We start from the raw sequence: 23,492 nt of genomic DNA, 5'->3' as shown, positions 1-23,492 counted from the left end.
AGTCTGAACAATATATATCTGTGACTGTTTCAAGAACTGACTTGAGATCAGGTTTCCACAAGTGAACACAGACTGTGAGAAGAAAAGTCCTCCTCTCCTCCTCCTCCTCCTCCTTCTCCTCCTCCTCCTCCTCCTCCTCCTCCTCTCCTCCTCTCCTCCTCCTCCTCCTCTCCTCCTCTCTTCCTCCCCCCTCCGTCCTCAGAGTTTCTCCTCCCAGGTGGGATTTAGTGATTTATAGTAATTACACCAATTAAACTTTGAGGACTGACAGATCATACACATGTGTTTTCTTAGCAGTGTGTGTGTGTGTGTGTGTGTGTGTGTGTGTGTGTGTGTGTGTGTGTGTGTGTGTGTGTGTGTGTGTGTGTGTGTGTGTGTGTGTGTGTGTGTGTTATGGCTCCATGTTGGACATTAACCAATGATAATGGATCATTTCTGACATTAGCTTGGTTCTCTGGTTTGTTTAAATACATTTATAAATAAAGCTGAAATGAGAAGTGATGAAATATTTAAATCTGTTTTTGTTATTAATTTAGCAAAAGTTTGTCCTGATTGTGGCGCTGCAGGAACGATCATAGAGCTGGTAAAGTGTCCTGTAGCGCAGAAGTTCAGAGTTAGCCTCATGCTCCAAGAACTCCAATCTCTTGAAATTGAAAAAAGCTGATGTTTTTGTTGTTCCACATGTTCATGTCAGTGTTGAATGAACTAATGATACACCGGCAGAAGCGTCTTTAAAGAACCCTTGTTACTTGTTTTTTTGGGCCTTTGTTGCAGAGATAGGACAGCGGACAGAGAGAGAGAGAGAGAGAGAGAGAGAAAGAGAGTGGGGAATGAATGTGGTTAACGAGCCACAGGTCAGATTTGAACCTGGGCCGCCCCCCCCAACGGACCACAGCCTCCACACATGGAGCACACACTGACCGCTACGCTACCGGCGCCCCTTGCCTCCTGATTTTAAGAATGTATCTGTGCCTTCAGAGACGTTAAAGTTACCAGGAAAGGCTTTGATAACTCAGAAAGTGTGTTTTATTACAGAGATCCATATTGGGCCAAATCGATCCTAATATTCATCTCCCCAGCGTAACCTTTTAAAATGATATTAAGACAGATGGATAAAGTTATGAGATTTTGAATGCGAGTAGATCATTTTAAGCGATCTGTCACTTCAGTAAATTTATAAAAAACCTTTGTCACAAACTTAATGATGGAGCTTATCTATCACATAGAGGAACAATACATCTTCTACTGCAGCCCTCGCTCATCTTCACAGGGCTAAAACAAACCTTGCAGAGTGTCAACAATGTCTCCGGCTGCCTGTTTGTCCACTGAGACTGCTTCAGCGCAGCGATGTGGTCGTCACCTCCGATCAGGAACAAAGAAGTGCAGCGGCAGCAGTGTTGGTGTTTGGCTCGGAGATAATTGTGGTGTTGTGAATATTTCTGTCTCCTGTGTTCCTCAGAGTCCAGTGTCAACATCTGGGCAGCACACACTTGGCGCCGCCCCCCCTCGAGGAAAGCTGGCATTTCCTGAATAAATTCATTGTAGTTTCTCTCATAAGGAATTCAATCAACTTTGGTCCACTTTCACAACCACACAGACTGCAGAGACACAGAGACCTTCTGTGTGAGAGTCTATCTGCGGCTTTAGAAGCAGCGTCAGGACTCTTTGGTTTTTATTTTACCTGTATTTAAATGGCATGTTCATCAAAAACACAGATTCTATAAAATATACCGATCAAGGAGTATGGAGTTTGTAAAAACCTGCAGGTATGTTGTTGATGACGTGCTTCATCTCAACTGTTGAGTCCGTTGTCTTCAGAGAACTAGCTTGCTAAATACCTTCATGTTGAAGATGACCACAGTGTTATATGAAATGCATGCAGAGGCTTCACTTCGCAACAGGCGAGGCAGGCAACTGCATGTGGCCCCAGACCAAAATGTGCAAATTTTGCAACAACAGTAGAAATTCTCCCTAAGGGGGCCCCATCTGACAGCACTCACTCTTGTTGCCCTGTTAAGCGTTGTATGCATGATTGCTGTAAAATACAAAGTGCGTCAATGAAAGAAAAATTACGGAGGATTATCCGTCTACAGGAGAGAAAAAAGAAAGAGGGAAGAAGAGGAAGAGGAGGAGGAAGCGTCGGGAGACTGGCAGAGATGTTAGAGATGAACGCTGGTTGGAGCCCCCCCCCATTAATTTTTTGTTTTTGTATTAAAGTAACTAGTTACTTTAATAAAGCAGAAACTTATTAACTCAGTTACTTTTTAAAAGTAGTAACTTTCATTTTCAGTAACTTGTCCTTCACTGGTGATTGTATAATTTGTATCTCTCATGCGTGTTGAGATGTTTTTAGTTCGACTTGTATTCTTCACAAACAAGCCGTCATATTTTAATGTTTGCTTTAATTCTCTTACTGTTGTTGTTGTTGTTGTTGTTGTTGTTGTTGTTGTTGTTGTTGTGGTCTTTCAGGAAGGACATGGTAAACTTTGTTTCTTTTAAAGTGTCGCGCAAATAAAGTTATTATTATTTTCTGCAGGTTTTTGAATTCAAGACAAAGATGGAGCTTTTGCCTTACACAAACAGTAGACATCCACACTGTTCCCAGTGATCACAAACTTAAACCTCCCTCATGCAGCTTAAGGACTCTCCAGGACTTTCCTGCAAAATGGAGTTATCAAACCTGGGGCTGAAGGCGAGGCGCCACGCTGCAGCTGGTTTGCACGCAGCAGACGAGTGATGTTGTTTTGAAGACAAAGAGGAGAGAGTGATGGAGAGGGGACAGAGAGAGACAGCTGGGAAAAACCTCTTCTCCTCCCCAACGAGGAGCTGACGGCTCGGCTCGCCACAAATCACAAACTATTTACACGGCCTCCAAAACAAACTAGAAAATAACTTCCCCGAAGTCCAAGTGCAGGACAAACCTCCTCTTAAGTGTCCGCAGCGAGAAAACAAAAGGCCTGTGTTTACTGGACGGACAAACACAGACGGACGCGGTCTCCTTGTTAAACAAAGACTTAAAGACGGAGACGGACGAGGCTGTGAGAGCGATGATGCAGCTCTCATCGCCGTCTGGAAACTTTCTCCTCTAAACTGGAATTAAAAACGCTCTCTGTTTGTGCTCCAGGGTCAGTCAGACTGAGGTCGTCTCTGATCTGTACGTTCAGCACCGACTACAAGAATTTAAAGGTCAAAGCGTTTAAGACTTCTCATGCAGACATGGAGGTTAAATATGATCTGAATTAAACAACCAAAACTGACTGCCAGAGAAGGAATACTGCTTTAGCTCTAAAACAAACCTCAAACTAAGTTGATGCATGAAATGCATTAATGAAACGTCAACTAATCAGACGGATTAAAAGATGTTTTAAGCACTTAGGTGCAGTCAATCTCAAAGAAAAGGGTTTAATAACTTGAGAAATGCTCAGGGGCCGTGTTCAAGAAGCATCCTAAGTACTAAGAGTTGCTCCTCGTGACAACTTTGTTAGAATCAGAACATTTTCTAAGAATTTTCCCTCAAAGTTAGGACTAGATCCTTGTAAAGATGAAAGTTATTCAGAGCTCCTCAGGTGTCAAACTGTTAGGAGGAGTGAGGAGGACTTTTAATAGGATGAAGAGTTTCTCAAGCTGAGGAGAAAATGGAGAAATGTTTTCCAAACATGACTTCACAAATGTTATTATTGACTCGTAGTTGGGCAGAACAGACATTTCAATCCATCTATGACTTTTTTTTCAGTGCAAAGTTTATCTACTTCCACAGGTGCATCAAATCTCTAATTAAGACTCTTGCTGTAATGTGTAATGTGTCGTCATGTGCAGAAGCTGCTGCACAAGTGACCATTTATATTTTGTGGGTTTTGTTCTTTCAGAGAACATCTCACAAATTATCACACAGATGATTCATGTCAGAAGGAAATATTGCAATTGTTACAACTTTATTTAGCACTTTTCATATATAAAAGCATGCAGCCCACAGTGCTTCACAAAGTTTCTAAACATCCTCAAATATAAACAATTAAATGAAGTAAGACAGGAGAACATGTAAAAATCAAAACAGTCAATCCTCTGTTGTGAATTTATCTACCTTAATATTTATACAAGTTAGGGATGCAACAATACCCAATGTATATTATTAAACAGTTTCAAACATCCATGTTTCATTATTCATGCAAAGTCTTTCTTTCTGAATTGTCTCTGTTTGATTGTGTATCCGAGTCCATGCACAGGGGAACCCCTCCCCCCAGTAATTATCCAATCACTATGCTTTAAGACCCATTTCTGTGTATGGATGTCTGTGAATAATATGTCAATATATTTTAAAAGACTGAGATGTCTTTAGTACAGCGGGTCTACTTGCACTAAACGCTGAGACTGTTCATCAAACACCAGGAATGTGTATTAATGGAAAAAGTAAAAAAGTAAAAAAGAAAAAAGAAAGTAAAATAAATAGTTTGTGAAATAAAAAATAACATGAAATACAAAAAGAAAAACTCTCCCAATAGTCCGGGTCGTCAGAACCAAAAACTATAACAAAAAAGAGGAGGTATGAATTGAACAGTATTAATGCATCCCTAATACATGCAGCTGCAATGATTAGTCCATCGTATATTGATGGAAAAATATACAGCAACTAATTTGACCTCCATATAAAAATGAGATATAATAATTGAAGATGATTGTAATAAAATGTCAGAGCTGAGGATCTGCACACATGGCAGATTTTTGTTCTCATACTATGGCCGATGAGTCACTGAGAAAAAATGATGACTTTAAATTCAGTTTTTAACAGTTCAGCAAAAAGTCCAACCACCACCACCACAGAGAAAACACCGAGTGTAAAGTTCAGAGGTTAGCCGGAGCAGAATTCAGATTTGAAGACTGAATATGATCATTTAAATTAACGATTGATTTAAGAAGAAACAAACCTCCAATTTGACTTAAAACCAGCTTTAGAACAAGATAAAACTTTATCCTTCTTTAAGTATTTTTCATCCTTTCCTCTTCAGTTTAGATCTATTTTCAGCCTTATTAAGGTCGGGCCAATCACAACTGTTTACTCCTGCCTGGTCAACGCGTAGGCGGGGATTTTTCTCCTACACTACTCCGTCCTTTGCCGCTGCAGCAGTGTTACTTTTAAAACCTGTTCATACTCATTGAACGCTCGCATGAGGATGTTTATTTCGAGATGGTTAAAGTAAATGAGGATCTCGTTTTTTGTCAGCCGTTGCCATAGTCAATCGTAATATGAGGTCTCCATTGATGTTGGCTTTTTATCGTTGTGGTTGACGCGCTGAACACCGAGTGAACTTACTCAGACTTCATGAAACAAAAATCAAATCAGGGTCTGACCTCCGGAAATATAGTTCTTGACTTCTAAACTTGATTTTTATTTAATTTTTGGAAGCAGAAACTCAGAGTTTCCCACCCTGAGGGTAGATCAACCCAGAGCTCAGGGTTAGACTGAGGCTCCAGGACTTTCACTCTTTATCACCTTCGTCAGTGGGTCTGTTTAAAGCTGCTTCATATGCAACACTCTGTTCTGATCTGACTTTGGATTCATAAACTGCAAATGTCAAATAAAGAAAAAACACTTTTGTGCAGTAATTCTGTTTTTCTGAAGTTCCCTGTCTTGACACAAAATGACAAATGCACGTTCTAACACTCCAGCAAACATCTCATGAATTGTTGAAACAGGAGTTAAAAGATGGCTGCAGAGTTTATTATGAAGTGTGGCTTATATAAGTGCGTGTGTGTGTGTTTGTGTGTGTGTGTGTGTGTGTGTGTGTGTGTGAAAAGAGGAAGTGTGTTATGCTGTTCTGCAGCTCCTTCAGGGCCCACATGCTTCCTGTGGCCGTCCACGCTGTGGGGTTAGTGTTGGGGGGGGGTGTCTGTGGTTCCCATCATCCTCAGTTCCTATCAGCTCCTGCAGTCGCCCCCCCCCCCCCCCCCCCGAGCGACCCCCCGGGGTCCTTCCAGCAGGTCTGGCTGTTACACCAGCATGCAGCCGTGGCCCTACCGCAGCTTAAATAACAGCGGCGGCTCTGATCTGAGGTCAGATCTAATCTCTGAGCCCATCTGCCTGCTGCTCGGAACAACAACAACACCGTTTACACACGCTCCCACTTTTATTTCATCTGAATCTCTGTCCTGCTGCAAGTTAAAAATACTCGCGTGTGTGTGTGTGTGTGTGTGCGTGTGTGTGTGAGTGTGTGTGTGTGTGTGTGTGTGTGTGTGTGTGTGCAGCGGCGGTTGGCCGTTACTCGTTGGGAAAGTGTTTTACCGCTTGCAGCATCTTCCTCTGGCTGCAGAAGAAGAAGAAGAAGAAGGAGGAGGAGAAGGTGAAGACAGTAAGTGTTGGCCAACAGACTGACGGCTTCTCTCTTCAGTTTGTTGACACATGTCAGACCTGTCTTTGTTGTCAAAGACGCTCACCTGTCCGTCTTAGCCCCGCCCCTTCAACAGGTCGTTTCAATTGTGACACTGAATGTTGTTTTTTTCTGTGTAATTTCAAGGTGATTAGCAACAACATCCAACTCTGAAACGACTCCGCTGGTGTCATTTTGTTCTGCAGTTGAAATGAGTGATTGTGTAGTAGTGTAAAGGATGCTCTGATTCACAAGTCTGTAAATATGAGATGAAAACATTGCACTGTGAATCAGAGAACAAAGAGTCCGACAGAGGCAGACGATGTTTGTTCATCATCAAAAGATGAAAAAAAAAGAGAAAAGGAACAAAGTTTGACACTTTTTTTAAAATCACTTTTTATGCTGGGTCAATTTGTGTCTGTATACATCCATCCGTGTGTGTGTGTGTGTGTGTGTGTGTGTGTGTGTGTGTGTGTGTGTGTATGTGTGTGTATGTGTGTGTGTGTGTGTGTGTGTGTGTGTGTGTGTGTGTGTGTGTGTGTGTGTGTGTGTGTGTGTGTGTTTTAGTGTAAATCCAGAGGCACAGATTAGTTCCAGTAATAAATCTGCATACTTTAAGGTTCCACTTTCTAAGAAATGGAAAACAAAGATTTAAATTCATCAAATGTTTTAAATAAAAATAATCTTGTCATTTTCCATTTCCATTTCCATCATGAAATGATAATTATTATTAGAGAATTGATATTAGTTTTTAAAGGGTTAATAAGCCAGTCTACGGTTTATGAAAGAATCCTGTCGTCTAATCCTGTAAATTAAATCAAATGTGGGAGATTAAAGTCTGAAATGTAAGAGTTTGAAGGAAGGGTGTGTCTCTCTTTGTGTGTGTGTGTATGTGTGTGTGTGTGTGTGTGTGTGTGTGTGTGTGTGTGATCATTAAAGTATCAGAAGCTTTTGGGGAAGTTGCATTTTTCCCAATCTGAAGACATTTTTAATCTTTTTCTTCCTTTACTTCTTTCTTAATCCAGGAAAACAACGGGACACAAGATGTGACATCACAACTGCTGTGTGTGTGTGTGTGTGTGTGTGTGTGTGTGTGTGTGTGTGTGTGTGTGTGTGTGTGTGTGTGTGTGTGTGTGTGTGTGTGTGTGTGTGTGTGTGTGTGTGTGTGTGTGTGTGTGTGTGTGTCAGGCCACATTGTTATTATCTGACAGTGACAGTGTTGTCTGTTTCCTGCTGGAGGAGGTGACTGATAGTCAGCCGATCGGTCTTATCAATACCTCTGATAAGTTTTTATCACTTTTTTGAAATCTTTTAAGTCAGGTCTGTTTCAACCGACCATCTCTTCCTCTTCCTCGTCTTCATCTTCCTCCTCAGTGTCCGTCATGCAGTGTCCCTAACTACCCTCCCCTTTCTTCTCCTCCTCCTCTACTTCCTTCACTCCTCCTTCTCTTAGCAGACGGGCGGGGCGGGTGTTTCCTCCTCCTTCTTCTTCTTCTCCTCAGGTTGAGGAGCTCTGCAGGGATTTGTGCTCTGAGTGGAGGATTAGAGTTTGCTTTGTTTTATTTACTGAAGTTTAACTCTGTCTGAGCCGCATGATTCATCACTGCCACACCTTTCTGTGTGAGTGCGTGGAGAAAAGAAACCTGAAACCACCAACAATTATACAAGCCACACTTCATTGCCGTTGTGTTGTGGGTCGTCCAGTGTTGTATGAAGCAGCAGTGACCTCTGTAGTCCATTCAAGCGTCTCTGCTCATCAACATAGAGGGAGAGCAGCTGTGTCATGTATGTGTGAGCATGTAGAAAAGTCCAGTTAGCATCGTTAGCACCAGCGCTAGTTTGGTTACATAGGCCATCGCACTAATCTCATGTCAACAAAAAAATGACGTCAAACGGAGGAGAAACTGACGCACAGCGTGACATTACAAGTACAAAACTCAGTTTTCCCCGTCAACACATAAACAGCCTAAACGACTAGTTTCTGAAAATCTTCACCCTGGAAGTAGTTTTCCAAAAATATGTACAGAGAAAGTGATGTTGTCAAACATGTGGACTTGGCCTGAAGGATTTCTCCTTTATAATCCTGTTGTCCACACTTCCTTGCTGCTGACGTGGAGGTCGGAGCAGCAGGCCGTCCCAAACAACAATCCTGAGGAACCTCCAAGACATGAGAGCTCAGGAGCTCCCATGCAAATACAAATCCATAAAATTATCAAAGTGACTGAATCATGACAATCCATACTAACAGTTACTTTGACAATAAACTCTTTGTGTGTTCAAGTTCAAAATGTGACAAATCAAAGGGATATTTATTCTTTATGAAAATGAGATCTATGTGAGAGTCTGCCAAGAGCTCAAAGTTCAAACCAGAGCAGAAAAAAAAGGTAAACACTGAAACGTTTCAGAGTTGTTGTTGTCAATGTGATACTTGCATGATGACAAAACATGATTCATTGGTTGTTTCCATTGTTACTGCAGAGCTATCAGTCTGATCTGACAACGCTACTCATCAGGTAATTAGGCTACCGTGTGTGTGTGTGTGTGTGTGTGTGTGTGTGTGTGTGTGTGTGTGTGTGTGTGTGTGTGTGTGTGTGTGTGTGTGTGTGTCTGTGTGTGTCACCTGTAGGTAAACTATGTTTCCACCTCACTGACACACCTTCTCTCTGTTCTCTCTGGAGGCGGGGCCTGTCTGACCTTTTAAGGAACTTCCTGTTGTGTTACATCATCACAAGTTGTGATGATGATGATGATGTGTTCAGTAACCGGAGCTGATTGGCTCGTCACACACCTGTTACCTGCTCACAGCTTCACTGAGAGGACAGAGGGTTTCTTTGTGAGGCTGCTGCAGGATGTGCAGATATTTTTCTACATTGCAAACAGCACATGTGAATTTATTATGTATTCATTATTTGATATTTGATAGATGTCATGCTGCATAAAAGTTTAAATTTGATGGATCACCTGAATGTAGCCATTTGATTTTAAGTCTTTCTGCCAAAAAGGAAACAAATATTTACAATAGAGAACATATATATTCATTCTTTGTGTTGACCCACATTTGTAGGACATCGATTTCAGACTCAGAAATACTTTATTAATCTCAGGGGTGAATTTGGTCGTTGCCCCAAGCGAAGGAGTTTAAATATCTCGAGGTGTTGTTCGATAATGAGGGTAAACTGGACCGTGAGATTGACAGGCAGATTGGCTCAGCGTCGGAAGTATTGCAGTCGTTGTACCGAACCGTTATCATGAAGAGTGAGCTGAGCCTGAAGGTGTATAGATCTCGATTTGACTGATTGATCTTTCAAACCCTCACCTGCGGTCATGAGCTTTGGGAAGTGACTGAAAGATTGAGAAATTGTGGATACTATAGGCTGAAATGAGTTTCCCCTGAAGGGTGTCTGGGCTCAGCCGAAGAGATAGAGTGAGGAGTTTGGACAATCGGAGGGAGCTCGGAGTAGAGCCGCTACCCCTTCACATGAAAGGAGCCAGTTGAGGTGGTTCTGGCATCTGCGTAGAATGCCTCCTGGACGCCTCCCTTCGGGGTTTTCCAGGCCGCCCAACTGGGAGGACAGCCCAGGGTAGACCCAGAGTTCGCTCGGGAACGTCTCGGAATCCCCCAGGAGGAGCTGGAAGAAGGAAGTCTGGGTTTCCTGCTTCCACCACGAGCCGCCCTCGGATGAGGGGAAGAAAATGGATGGATGGACTTATAACGTCAAAGACAAAGACTCTAAAATGCTCCATGTGTTTTTATCTCACTCATCATTACTTGCAGAAATGTAAAGAAGAGGACGAGTAAGATGTCAAGATTTATTGCTCATTTGATCGACGCTGACTCTGGAAAAATGTTTGTATGACAAGAATCTTCTTTGCAGTATTTTAACGACTTTCACAGGTCGCTTCAAACAAATCCAAATTCTTGTTCCAAAGAGTCAAAATAAGATACATATCATATCAACATATCGTAAGTATTTCCCAGTCATTGGTCCTCCTGGTTGGTTTGTATTTCATGTCTCAAAAAGCATGAAGAGATCTGACAAACTTTTTAGAGAATCTCTCTCTGAGCTGGAACCAGAAAAGAGCAGCTTCAGGTGTGAACGAGATCAGAGACGATAAATAAAGGTGAGAGAATATTTAGTGTCAAACAACAGAATGACTCCAACAGGTGAAACAAAAGAGGAGCTCCCGTCTTTGTCTTCAATTTTCTTGTGTCTTCTTCACCTGTCGAGCTCTTTAGTGTCGTCGCTGCAGACCGTATCGTCTCCACTCAACAATGCTGCAGAGCCGGATCGACTCGATCAAACACAGAAACACACACACAAGCACGCACGCACGCACGCACACACACACACACACACACACACACACACACAAACACAGATGACTACTTCCTGTTTGGACTCAGAAATCTAGTCTGCCAACATTACTGTGAAGTCGGAGGTCAACCTCCTTCACAACAGTTCCTGTTACGGCACAGAGGTCGAAGACACCCGAGAGGAGGACAGGATTGTAAGAACGCAGCAGCAGAGACTCTCTGGTCTCTGTTTCCGTCTTTGAGATGAATTTAAATGTCACTGGTGTCTGGCCTCTCAACGACACTGCGTGCACACGGATCCACAAGCCAACCAAAAACGTTGCACTGTATTCGCCTGTTTTCACATCTGCACTCCAGAAAATATCTTAGATTAATTTCAGGAGGTCTGCTCTAGAGATTCTCCAGATCTGACTGTTCACATATGCTCCTCACGGCGAGAGAAAAACAACACTCCCCCCTCCTATTGGTTGGAGCTGAATTCTCCGGAGAATATCCTGCTGCGCTCTCACATCAGCTTACTCTGACTTTTCAGGAGTTTTCTGCCTTAGTGTGAAAGCCCTTTAAGTGTTTCTGTTAATTACAGTAAAATACTGCAGTACATTTAGTCAACAGCATGAATATTGTACCGCTATCAGAGACACAAAGAAGAACAAAGGTCAAGAAAAAAAAGAGGTCTTGTTATTTCCTTCAGATCTGATTTCACCTCCGAGTCTATGTGTTTTACGTTTGTGTTGTTTTCTGTGATCCGTGTGGACGCTGCTGTCGAGTCATGAGGCACTCGTTCACACCAACCGGTCACCATGACTCATGAGTGACTCTGCTGATTTCAGATCAGTATCATCCTCGCTCTGAGGGAGAACGTTTGGCTCCTCGCCCCCCCGCTTCAGAGCTGCTGATACCGAGGAGGAACAGAGAGTGGGAAAAAACCCAACATGACGAATAAACGCTTCATAAAAATAATCCCCCAGATTAAAGAGGCATTAGATTAGACAGATATATGGATGTTCTCAGATATTTTAGGAACTTTGGCAAAACAGAAACTCGAACAAGGAGTCTTTCATGATTTTGCAATTCAGTGATGAATTAGGACCGAACACGATGAGTAATGTGCTGCAGCTTCAGTGCGCTTTGAGAACTGCTCAGCATCATCTGTGATTGAAAGGTTCAGGTTTAACACAGGTCACCTGTTGTTTGTCCAAGGGTATTTTTAGACCCGGGCACTATTTTTATACGTTTTCTCGCTTCATGACTAAGAGGTGCAGAATGTTTTTGAGTTGATTGCTCGAGGAAGCAACAGTTAAATGAAGAATGTTACACATAAATAAAGCAGAAACCAAGTACATCCTGTGTAATTGTCTCTCTGAGTCATGACTGTATTGAGTGAGAAGTTCGAGTCCTGCTGGCTGTGATGTTGTCGGAAAAGTATTTATATCGTGTTTACATGGACGGGACTGTCAGCCGGCTCATCCGCATATAAAAGCTGTTTAAGTCAAGGGCTAGAGGAAAAAAGAATAACGTACATTTTTAGATTACGATCATTCTGTTTCAATTTACATGCATTGGAAGCTACGGGCTAACTACAGCATGTTAACATTAGCATGCTAACACAACAATGCAGGCAACAGGCAATGATAGCTTGAGCCTAGGAAAATTTTGTCCGCCGCTTGCGCTGAAGTGTGCTTAATTATGGTGCGTTGTAATTGTGAAAGCGAGCAGAGGGGGGTCGGAGGTGTGTCGCTGGGGGACAGTGGGGGCTTCACTATTAGCGGAGGTGTTTGACCTGTTCGTTTTGGTTTTCATGCTACAGCTCAAGTGGACATCAAAAAGTTGCATTTCTTCCTTTAAGTGAGCTTTTAATGTCTGCAAAGTAATCAATCAGTGCAAATATGTTCAATCAAGATATGTCCACTAAAAGCTCTGATGTTATTCTAAAGGTCAGGCGTCATCACAGGAATCGGCACCTGTTAGCAACATACAACACAAAACAGTAAGAAAATGTGTTGAGTCATATCAAGTTTGGATTCTTTTTTGGAGTGGCACAGAGGATGTGCGGTCAATGATAAATAATATGCATATCAGGAATAAAATGGCCTCCTGTGCAAACTTAATGTCAGTTTATGTCAATGTTGGCCATAATGGAGGTACTTTGAGAGCCAAATATCTTCTGTGGTGGTACTCACTGTGAAAAGAGAGATCAAGGTGTAGGAATAGAGGAAAAGAGGAAGAAAGTCATTAAAAATAGGAGAAAGAGGCAGGATACAAGAGGAGTAAAAAAGAAGGATCAGAAAGGAAGTGAGGGAGGGAAGGAGAGGAGGCCTCTGGAGCTTCAACTCCTCGATAAGGAGGTGAAGCGAAGTTTTGACAGAGACCAGAATCAGACCAGAATCCAGATAATAAGTCACACATGAACCCTGCTGTCAGAGGAGATGACGGGGAGGAGGAGGAGGAGGAGGAGGAGGAAGAGGAAGAGGAGGAGGGGGAGGAAGAGGAAGAGGAGGGGAGAGAGAGAGAGGGCATGGGGTGAGAGGAAATGAAAGGACGAAAAAGAGAAGAAGAAAGAATGGAAGAGAGGAGGAGGTGGAAAGGACGTTAGAAGAGGCGGGAAACTCAACAAGAAAACGAGAGGTGAGGGTAAGAGGAGGGAAGGAGGTGAAATATAAACCTTTTTCTATTTAGACTGATGGACAGAAAATTCATGAAACTCAGGGCAGAGAAAATATAAAAAGCCCTGTTTCAGAATAAACAGCTCACACATTCAACCTTTTCTTTCCTTCTCCAGCTGTTTTAGCACATCTGTCAGAATGTAATACTGGGGTCCTGTACAGCGGGAGACTGTGCAGGTCCGTCTCCCTGCAGTGAGGTAAGTTTAACAGCGTGTGAAACGACCACGAGTGCAAAGTGAAACTGAAGAAGCTGTAATCTGTTTCATATCGGAGCTCTTTCCTCCGTGAGATGATCTGCAGCAGCAGGAGGACGATCATCCAGCTTCACACTTTTAATAGAAAACGACTGGAGAGAGATCACAGCTGGTAATGTGAGTGAAAGCTACGACTTTAACGTGCTCCTAAGTGCACAGAGTCTATTTTCAACAGAGCTCGCTGCAAGCACACGTCAAGCTGAACAGAGCAGATCAACCTGGACATGAAGTCAGACGAGGGAACACACAGAGCGACTGGTCGATTTCAAAATAAAACACAACAAACACCTGATGGTGTATCCCATCGCCGAATGAACAAATGAACCTGAAAGACAAAGCAACAAGATGTTAGCACGTTATTCTCTTAATTCCCAAGTGATCTTGTGATCCTGTGAGTCCAGCTGCTCATGGCTGTGCTTACTCTTCAGAAACAGACACAGTGATGTAGGATGCACGCTGACGGATGGAGCCAAACCATAACGGAGATGAAACACTTTGAACATGGATCCTGTGGAAACTGTCAGGAAGAGGTTCACAGTCTGCGTAAAAAAACAAAAACAAACTGATGACAGATGAAAGCCTCTTGACTCAAAAACACATACATGATGTCCACCTCGTCTAATAGAATAAAATAGGATAGGCCTATAAGCTGTCCTACCTTTGACATCGACAGGCTGGGTCACTTATGATGTATGCTAGCTGAGCTAAAGTGAGCCGTTTGATGCTATTAGTGAAGCTTCTTAGCCAGCTTGATGACGGACTACGAAGAAGGCCATGCCAAGAAAAAATCAGAAAAACTGCCGGGTGGGCTGGTTTTAATTGTCTTGACTTGTTATGTGAATAAACATAACCAATGTGATGCAAACTACGGTGGCTGGGAAGTGCAAAACAAAATTACAAAGTGTGAAACACTTTTACAAGATGTGATGTACAACTGGCAGAACACTTTTACCTTTCCCATGACAAATTTACAAACAACAGAATCTTGACGGAGAGGGAACGTACCAAATGAAGGAAGTGACCCGGATGTGATTGATTGTGGGGCCATTTTGTTTGTTTTGGCGGACTGTGATGCAGAGTTTGTGGTGACAGAAAGCTGTTTCGCCCGTTTTGTGGAACTCGTTTGAGCCAGATTACTCAGTTTTGCTTTTCTTGTGGACGGTCTCTCAAACTTTTAAAGGACGCCAATGAGACGGAAGGACTAGATATGCATTTCCGGGTCACTTCCGGCATTTGGTACATTCCCTTTCTGTCAAGATTCTGTCGTTTGCAAATGTGTTTGGGGTAAAAGTGTTCTGCCACTTGTTCATTTGTCTCATCGCTTTTAAAAGTGTTTCACGTCCTCTCTGTGTTTTTTTTATTTTTTTTATTTTGTTTAATAAAATGTAAGAAAAGGTAAATGTGTATCAAGCTTTATCAAAGTGTTTCACACTTTGTAATTTTGTTTTGCACTCCCAGCCACCGTAGCAAACAGCTCTCAGCCATTTTTTCCAAAGTCGCCCTAAGATGAAAAAAGGTTGGAGACTCCTGCAGTTGATCAGCAACGCTCAGAAGCACAACCTAAAGTTATTGTTTTTGTCATTGGAGTCTGGTGGGTGAGTCAAGGTGCGAGCAAAGTTACAGATGTTTCCTGGTTGAGAAGAAGGATCTTACTCTTCAATAAAAAGATCTCATTATCACCCGGTCCAGCAGGGGGATGAAGGTCAGCTCGGATATCTCCTTGGCTCAGCTCCAGACTCTTTTCTCAGGAATTGATTTAACATTTCGAAGCATGCAGGTAAACACGGCCAAGTTCAACACATGAACCAGACAAACAAGCCTGAAATTTTCACTGTATGATATTACCGAGTGATAAAACCTCATACCACCAGCTTTTGGAAATGGTTGAGTTCTGAAACCGAAGAGACTCAAGTGTGGAAACAATGCAGGCTGAGGGCGACTCGCCTTTCATGTCAACTCTCAGTCTGTTCAGCGTCACTGAAAGTCAGCGGACAACAACCTCTGAAGATTCAAGATGTTATCATGTTTGTGTTTTGAACTTAGCAGCATTAATCCAACATGATGCTCTGTCTCAACAGATTTGTACCAGCAACAAAACCAACAGTTCAAAGAAACTGTGCAGAAACACGCAGGATGAATACGATACTGTCAGAGCTGGAAACACGCCCTGTAATCCGTTAATTATCAGCATTCATTTTTTGTTTATTTTTAATGTGCTCTTGCATGGTAAGACGTATCGCAAACAACATGAGTAGGAGTAATAATGACCCATAATAATCGTCTCTGCCCCAGGCGCTTTTATTTTGAAATGCTGCTTGACCTTCATGGACTTATGTACTTCCAGAGCGTCAATACAGTGACCACATCTTGAAAAGTGTAAACTAAGTTAAATGTTGTGGTATTATTTTGGCTGATACAAACTTGTAAGGATGTAACTGATGGAAAGCATGAAAGTAATAAAAATAATGATAAAAAAAATAAAAATGAACACAGCGATGATGTATCAATGAATCAATCAATCATTATTTGTATAGCGCCAATTCATAACAAGTGTTATCTCGGGACGCTTTGCTAAAGAGCATAATATGGGATAAGATGCAGGAATGAGTTCTCCTTTGTATTCCTCCGCTGAGGTGGAGGTCGGAGCAGGCCGTGCATGAATGAAAACTTTCTATTATTTGTTGATTTTCAATACAGACACGTGAAAATGGGAAATTCATTTGACCTTGTAAAGCACTTTTCTAGTCTTCTGACTAATCAAAGCACTTTCACACTGCAGGTCACACCTACACATTCACACACTGATGCATGGCTGCTATTAAAAGAAAAACCGCACGGATGAAATCCTAACTGTGAAGATTGACTATGTGCGGCTTTATACAACTCGCTCCCATTGGCTGCTGCGACAGTCAGATCTGGAGTACGATTCCACATCTGGGAGGCTCAATTGGTTGTGACGAGCTGTGAAGCGGACCGCGCCCCACCCGCTCGTTGAAGGGGGCAAATCGGGCCAAAAACCGTCATGTTTGTAGCCAGTTTAAGATGAGCAGACTGGGTGATGTGTGTCATGTTATTTCGGTTGGATCAGTTTGTCCAGTTTTTGTTTTTGTCAGCAGAGGACATTTGGTAAAATGTTTTGTTATTTTTTGTGCGTCCAGCCTGAATAAACTTTAACATCAACTGAGAAATGTGCAACCTGGTCGTCCGTCCTTTAGTTTCCACTCACACTGCCTGACATCCAGAATAACAAATTCTGAGAAGTTTCTCCTAATGTGCGAAATGCAACCACATTTATTAATCTTTCCTCTGCAGTCTGAGCTCGGCCTTAGCCTGGCTTAGAAGGCTGGCATGCATGAAATAAATAACAGTGGGAAAAAAAGGCTCCCAAATACTTTCACTTCTTTTGGTGACGGAGCACACGTTTCAGATTCTGCCTCTTTTGGGATTCACATCTCTCTTCATCTTTTTACAGGTCAAAGCTAAACTACACAACAGTTTTTCTTCTCGTTCTGTAGATTAAAATGGAGGCAAAAAAAATGAATAAAGAAGGTGTTGAGAAGTCAGGATTGAGAGGAGGAATCACATAAAGATTTCACAGAGAAACGGGAAATGCTGCAGCAGGATCGAGTCTCTGTCAAACATTTTAAGCTCTTTTATTTTAGTGGAAAAACTTCTTCTGAACATTAATCATGAGCACAAGTTGTATTTTCTTCTGATTTTTTAAAGGCTGTGTTGGCAGATAAAGTGACTGCTGGTCTGGAGAGGAGGCGTGTTTCCATCCAAACACAGCTGATCCCTCCGTCACCTCACACAGTATCACTGTGACTACAGCTAATCACTAACACCAGCTCCTCCTGCACCAGACTCACCACTAATCTCTCTACATGACTCATCTCTCTCAGGCCGGCCACACACAAACACACACCTTCCAGACAGCGATAACACCCCGCGGTGTGCCCTAAAGCCTCGGGGACAATCATGGGCTTTTGTGGCCGCGGCTTCGTGCAGTCCGTCCGGCTACCGACGCTTACCGCCATAAAGCTGCGGCTTTGTAAATCCGAAGCCTCGAGGCCTCGCTGAGGGCTAGACGAGGCTTTTGTGGCATGTGAAGCAACTGCTGATTTGTGTAGTCCCTTCCTGTCATTTCCCCCACTGGAACAACAAACATTATTCTATCAGCTCGTTCGTTTGGGCTCCTGCAACGTTTCTGGGAGAATGCAGAACAATGAGACCTCTGGCTGTCGAGTTGTCACACTCCATTTCAGCCCGAACACACTCAGCTCGCAGGAATTCCTCTGGGCCCGCTCTGGCTCCACCACCTCCTTCATTTTGGGTTTTTGTGAAATGGGGATATTGAAAAAAAATCAGGCAGGAAATGCACACACAGGTTTCACACACACATCCTTCACTGTCAGAGTGTGGAGCCACCAGGCTGCCACAGAGTAAAAAATAACTGGACGGGCATCGTCCTGTGATGTCTGCATTAAGATCGACCAGGGCCGTTTTTATCCTGCTGCACATCGAACCACTCAGAGTAAGTTTCATTTTATACACATGGTCCTGAGCAGGTTTTATTATATGATTCATGACATTAAAAATGGTGGAAAAAAAACATTCTCAGAGTAAGTAAGAGACTCTTTATGCTTCAAATAGCTGAATGCACTCTGTCAACTTTCACATTGAATTCATTATGTAACACAAAAAACTACAACAACCGGGCTTCTTATCATGATAAACGATCTTTCAGTTCATGTTGTGGATTAATTAAAGTTTCACCACTATGGCAATAGAAATCCCTGCAAGCGAAAATACGAACTACAACAAACTAATACATGTTGTTATATGTGGGTACACCCTATAGAGATAAAGATTAGATCAGGGATGATGGTGCTACCTCTTTAATGTTTGATTTATTTAAAGGAAGAATGTGCGACTTTTTGATCCAGTAGATGTCGCCCTTGAGCACCAGCATGAAACCAAAACAAATAGCTGTTTTGCGACACCTCCGGTATTCTTAAGCCGCCGCTTTCCTCCAGCGAGTCACCTCCAACCCCTCTCCACTCACGTTTGCACGCCATTAAGCACCATTAAGCACAAACATTGGACAAAATTGTCCTTGGCACGATCTGCAATCACCTGTGTCCTGCAGTGTTGTGTTAGCATGCTAATGTTAGCGCTCTTTAGTTAGCTTGTAGCTTCACATTAGATGTAAAGTGACACAGAATGAGCGTGATCTAAAGACACTTATGTGACATCCAAATAATCAGTGAGTATGTTCTTCTTCTTCTCTAGAGGAGCCGGCCGTCTCAGACTCAGAGAGACATTTACACAGGATAGACTTGATTTCTGCTGTAATTAAAATTGTAAAACGTTGCACATTCTTCCTTTGAGAAAAGTCTACATGAAGTAACAAAGAGTCAAATTTAAAATATCTTATAGGAGTCAGAAAGTGTTCAAACGTTCTGGGCTGATAAATACGTGACCTTAAACAGATGTTTCATAACTCTCATGGTCCTCGTTTTAAAACTGTTGGAGTGTGTGTGTGTGTGCGTTGAGGTAATTGTGTCTTTATGTAAGAAAGATAACAGCTACGTAACCCAGACAGACAGAGAGAGAAAAACCACCTTCACTTCCGACCTTCAGTTACAGAGCGACTCTTCCTCCTCGCCTCGTCTCTGCTCCCGGCTGGAGCTGTGGTTTCCTGCTCTCCGTCTGCAGCCGCTGATAACATCCAGCTCACTGCTGGACTTCCTCCATCACACACAGCCACCGGGACAGAGATGCTGTAAGAGTGAAGGTGTTTGAAGACAGAGAGAAGGAGGTGAAACCTGAGGACACGGACAGACACAGAGCTGTTGGCCCATCAGTTAAAGTGTCATTTTGAAACGACACTTACAAAATGTTCACACTGACTTATTTATACAAAGCCCATTTCCCCTAATATGATGGAGACAGATCATGTCAACACATCTTAGTGTCTTTAGCTAAATGACTGGTTATGTCAACATTAGGGACAAGAATCTTTAATATGACAATTAGAATCATAGAAATATAGAGACTAAATGCTGCACAATTATTAGAAATATTATGTTTGTTTTTTTTCTTTGAACAAATTTTCTTAGATACTAAAAAAAAGTGTACGTGTGTGTGCATGCTTTAAGGTCATGATAAGGTCTCAGAGCTCCTCAAAACATGTGTGTGAAGTGTCATTTTATACATATGATCCTGAGCAGGTTTTATTATATGATTCATGACATTAAAAATGGTGGGAAAAAAAACATTCTCAGAGTAAGTAAGAGACTCTTTATGCTTCAAATAGCTGAATGCACTCTGTCAACTTTCACATTGAATTCATTATGTAACACAAAAAACTACAACAACCAGGCCTCTTATCATGATAAACAATCTTTCAGTTCATGTTGTGGATTAAAGTTTCAGCACTATGGCAATAGAAGTCCCTGCAAGCGGCAATGAAAATGTTCTCCTTCTGCTCATAAAAACCACCAACATGACAAAATCAACAAGATCTGGTTTGAAAAACAACCACCAGCTTAAATGAGAGAGTTCGATGCAGAGCTGCCAACATCTGATATCAGCTTAAAGTGGAGTTTTTTATGGGGTGCATCCGATGACCTACATCCAAAATACGAACTACGACTAACTAATACATCTTGTTATATATGGGTACACCCTATAGAGATAAAGATTAGATCAGGGATGATGGTGCTACCTCTTTAATGTTTGATTTATTTAAAGGAAGAATGTGCGACTTTTTGATCCAGTAGATACTAAAAAAAGTTTACGTGTGTTTGCATGCTTTAAGGTCATGATAAGGTCTCAGAGCTCCTCAAAACATGTCTGTGAAGTTTCTTGTTCTAAATCCACTCTAATCCTGTATTGATCATGCCTATAAACCCTTCTATTTCAGCCCTGCTCAGAACAGGCTGTTTCTGTGTCTGTACCTTTAAATGTAAATTAGCTGTGTCTGACCACGCCCCCTCTCTGGAAGGGCTTGGGTGTCTCGGGCTTTCTCGCTCCATGTCCTATTGTTTACGGTGAGAAGGCAGACTCAGAGGGCAGAACAAACACCTAGCTGTGGGAGTGTCATCCACCTGGGGGAGGGGTTACTGCCCTTTGTGATGTCATGAAGGGAAAATCTCCAAACGGCCTGTTTGTCTCCTTACCATTGTTAATCAAAGAAAACGTTTGCAATGCACTTCAGCCTGATTTCCATCATCTTCCTGGGACTTCAGGCAGCGGTGGAGATGCCGACGGCAATGGGCCACAGGAACCAATAAGTTCCTAGAAGAGAAGTCCCTGGGACTAAAAGTTCTGGGGACCTTTGGACGACCTGTAACTCCACTTGTTTGGAGAATGTGATGCTCCTTGTGTCATCCTCCTCCAGCAGTTGTCTTGTTTCTGGGCTCATGCTAAGCTCAATTAAATCTCTAAAATTGTCATTGAGTCAGCGTAATATGTGATCTGAATATCAGACTCACAAAGAGTTTCTGAAACCAGAACAAATAGACTCTTAACTGGACTCTTTTCTTCTTCGTATCAGAGCTCTGGGTGACCTTTGCTCTCCACTTGGCTGTGGTAAACGTCCAGCCCTCTGACGTGAAAATCTGACAAACAGCAAGTATTATTCTTGGTTAGATTTCAGCTGTGTGCTTTGTATGAACACTGTTAATGATTGCATATGTGGAGAGGGTCCAGCGCTGACCGAGGCCTTCCAGAAACGTCCACGCTCGACTCCCCTGCCATGTCCCCCACTGCTCCGCCATCACAGGCTCACGTTTCAGCCTCTCTGAAAAACTTCACCCTCAAGTGCTGTGTAGTTAGTGGTCGCACTCGGTAAACACGGGTGGATGAATAAATGTCTACTTGCGAGAGCGATGCAGAGAGAAAAGCAAATGGAGCTCCTCAACAGAGCATGACTGAGAATATTTTCATGTGATAAATGTTATCATGTATTTACCCAGGAGGCCAATCTATGGCCCACGCACTGCCTCAGTAAACACAGGAATCTGACTGACTGATAGACGGACGGCCGTCTCTTACTGTTGCAACTCTTTGAGGTCTTTGTCTCTGTAAGCATAATGATGGTTTGAAAGCATTGCCTGTGTAGAAAGATGGACAATGTGTCTCCACCTCCTTCCAGTGTAAAATAAGAAGCTAAAATCCCCTGACAAGTTGCGCTGTATTGACCTCTGACACCTTCGTCAAGTGGGTACAGCCCGCAGAAGAACACATTCTTGTGTCAGTTTGAAGCAGACACTCAAGATCATGGAAAGTTGAATTCATTGTATTGGAACATTTTTGTAACGTTTTCTCTCATCGTTCCTCCTCTCTGATTATCAGATCACCTGTGTAATCAGAGGTGTCAATCACGGCAATAAACCTGATTTTAAACTTCACATAACTAATCAAAACTAAACTTCTCAGAAGAATCAACACTTGGACATGAATCAGCATGATAATCATCAACTACAGAATCAGAAAACACGTTTGTGATGATGTGGGTTTTGAGTTTGACGACCAATCTGTTAACTGGGTGCTGCAGTAGCTCAGTCTGTAGGGGCTTGGGTCGGGAACCGGATGGTCTCTGGTGTGGAGCAAATTTGGAAATTGGTCTGGTAGAGGCTGCCATTCCACTTCCTCTAAAGTATTTAAAATGCAATGATCCAATGAACACTTTTCTGAATTTTCTGCACGAGAAAGTTCTTTGTACTTTCATTTTGACATGAAGTTCTAATGTGCACACAAGAAAGAGGAAATCTCTGTCCATATATTTATTGGATTATTGAAAATATGAAGCTTAAAAAATGTGTGATTATTTACACTCAAGTCCAGCGCAGATCAGTTTAACCTGCAGGTTAACTGTTGAGTTTACTGTCAGTCAGTTTACTCATTTCTCTGACGTGGCCTCTCAAAGGCAACGTTTTTCATGCCAAGTCACATATACAGAGAAAACAAAAAGTGGAACATACTTTTGATCAAACATAATTTTTGCAGTTACTGACCGAGCATCAGTCTGAAGGGACCCGGGGTTGAGAACCAGACGGTCCACAATTCATGTCGTAGTTCAGACTAAGGTATGGAGACTGGTCCGGTTCATGGAGAGGAGCCAGTTCACTTTCCCTGCACTGCTGAGGTACCCTTGAACAAGTCTCTGATCCACCAAAACTGCTCTGGCACTATTTTGTGTGCAGCCTCCTCACTCTGACATCCCTCCATTAGTGCATGTCCATTGAATCCTGCTTGTGTATGTGTGACCTTTGAGGTTAAATTTGTATTTTACATTTTTTTGATCACATTGATTGTGTGCTATTGCATCCCTTAAGGTGCACCGCTAGCTACCGCATAGACAGCAGCGCCTCCCTATGGGTACAGTGAAAGGAACGACATCTCTGCATCTTTAAATGCCTGTGATTGGCTCCAGCCCCACACGACCCTGAGCGGGAGAAGCGGTACAGATAATGGATGATCTAAGTTAGCAGTAATGCAATTAGCAGTGTTGAGAGTTTTTTATTTTATTGTTAGGCTAGTAGTTAGCTGTTTTAAGCTAGCCTGTTTGGCAGATGTTGGCTTGTTGTCCTGGTGAAGTCCAGGCCTCAGGCTGCAGGGTTGATCAGTAACTCGAACCTAAAACAAACGGCCAGTTTAAAGTCTGCCCTGATAAATCCTGCTTACTGGGTGAGTTTGGACTTTACCCTGCTCAGGCTCTCTGTCTGCGTCTCAGCCCTTTGAGCTGACTGTTATATAAAGTCTGTATGAAGGATGTGTGGAATAAATACAGCTCAATGGTTCTTTTATTTTCTTATGTAAGCTGCGTTCAGCTGCGAGCGCCTGCAGGAGGAAGTGAAGAAAAGGAAGCAGGTGATTGGCTGCGATCTGG

Source organism: Labrus bergylta, chromosome 3 (genome assembly GCF_963930695.1).
Source record: "Labrus bergylta chromosome 3, fLabBer1.1, whole genome shotgun sequence".
NCBI classification, from domain to species: Eukaryota; Metazoa; Chordata; class Actinopteri; order Labriformes; family Labridae; genus Labrus; species Labrus bergylta.
The sequence above is the reverse complement of the archived record's forward strand: the minus strand, read 5'-3'. Positions refer to the sequence as shown.